This window comes from Balaenoptera acutorostrata, chromosome X (assembly GCF_949987535.1).
Source record: "Balaenoptera acutorostrata chromosome X, mBalAcu1.1, whole genome shotgun sequence".
NCBI lineage: Eukaryota > Metazoa > Chordata > Mammalia > Artiodactyla > Balaenopteridae > Balaenoptera > Balaenoptera acutorostrata.
The window spans coordinates 86,195,866-86,197,800 of NC_080085.1; the positions used below are offsets into that span (position 1 = coordinate 86,195,866).

The following is a 1,935-nucleotide window of genomic DNA, read 5'->3' on the forward strand; positions in this document are numbered from 1 at the left end:
TCAGATGTCAGTCATGAGAGAGAAAGAGTTTAGAGGGTCTAAAAGCCAGATGCCAAAACAGTCATTTCCACAGCAGGATTACTAAAAATGCCAATAATTCTCAGATTATCTCTGCACTAGTTATATGCATTACATGTTCTAGACCAGTGGATCTCAAAGCTTAGGTCCTGGACCAGTAGCGCAGGCATCACTTGGGAACTTAAAAATGCAAATTCTCAGAGCCAAGATGGTGGCCGAGTTGGAGTGTGTTCTGTGTGTGAAGCCCGATGTCAGCGTCTACCCGATTCTGCCCCGGGCCTCCAACCGCGGTTACAGGGCATCTGACTGGAAACTAGATCAATCTGATTGGACTGGTCGCCTCCGAATCACTTCAAAAGGGAAGATTGCTTATATCAAATTCGAGGATAAAGTTTCAGGGGAGCTCTTTGCTCAGGCACCAATAGAACAATATCCTGGTATTGCTGTGGAGACAGTGACAGATTCCAGCTGCTACTTTGTAATCCGGATCCAGGATGGTACTGGGCATAGTGCTTTCATTGGCATTGGCTCCTCAGATCGGGGTGATGCCTTCGACTTTAATGTCTCTTTGCAAGATCACTTCAAGTGGGTAAAGCAGGAATCTGAGATTTCCAAAGAATCTCAGGAAATGGATAATCGTCCCAAGTTGGATCTGGGCTTCAAGGAAGGGCAGACCATCAAGTTGAGGGTGCTTCTAAGTCCAAGACTACAGGGGCTGGGGGCCTAAGCTTACTCCCACCCCCGCCTGGAGGCAGAGTCACAATTCCTCCACCGCCCTCCTCAGTTGCCATCGGCAATCATGTCCATCCACCGCCCATACCAAAATCCAATCATGGAAGTAGTGATGCAGATATCCTTTTAGATTTGGATTCTCCTGCTCCTGTAACGACACCAGCACCAGCTCCAGCTCCAGTTTCTGCAAGCAATGACTTGTGGGGAGACTTTAGCACTGCATCCAGCTCTGTTCCAAACTAGGCACCACAGCCATCCAACTGGGTCCAGTTCTGAAGAGCATTGGCAGGACGTTAAGGACAGACTTGAAGAATCAAAATGACCTTGAGGGCACCAATCTGTGAGGGTAGCTCGGAACTCCTTCCCTCCCCAGAACCAAAATTATTGAGCAGTTGTTTTCATAGCTTCTCCATTGCATTCAGGCTGGTTGTGTCACTCCCCAGTGTTGTTCCTTGCTGTACAGCCAAGAAAGTATTTCTTATCTCCTGTTCACTATCAGGGCAGGGGAATAGTGGGTCTTATGATACTTGTGGCTGACTATGCAGGGCTCTAAAGGCCAGGGTCTCTTTGGTGGGGAAATAACCTCTAACATCTGTAAAATTTTCTCCATCTTTAAATTCTTTAACTTATTTCAGAATCATCTCATGACCCTTGTGTGCCTCTCTGTGAAACCCTGTTTAGCAATTTCAGGGGAGACAAAAACCTCAGAACTTCTTTTTTCCATTAACTGAAGACTCTAAAAATGGACAGACTGATCTCACTGTTTACAGATTCAGAATTTTGATAGGGGTGGGTGTGAAGAAAGACCTGTTTCCTGGGTCTCTGCTGTATATCCTCCCTCTGGCTTGTCTTATTCAGTGAACATCCAGTGCTGGGTGCAGCCCTCTTAACTTCTAGTGCATTTACATGTCTCTTCCTGTGACAAGAGCGTTGTGTTGGTGGCACCCCACTCTTCTTTTGTCTGTTGAATAGTGCAGCATCTCTGATCAGTGGGTGTCTCTTGGATGAAGGAGGTTCAAGGGGCTATATTTTCCTAGTTATATTCTAGAGAAGCAGTTACTTTCTTGCAGCTCCAACTAGTTGCTGCATTTGAAGCACAGCGTTACTTTGTAATGACCCCATTATTTGTCCTAAAGTTAAAGGGTTTAGAGTTTTATTTTAATTTTTTTTTAAATTTTATATTGG

At 45.4% G+C, this 1,935-nt stretch overlaps 1 pseudogene; it reads left to right on the forward strand.

Moving 5' to 3' along the window:
• Positions 1-226: 226 nt before the first annotated feature.
• Positions 227-1,026, forward strand: LOC103007579 (adaptin ear-binding coat-associated protein 1-like; annotated as a pseudogene).
• The last annotated feature ends 909 nt before the right edge of the window (positions 1,027-1,935 follow it).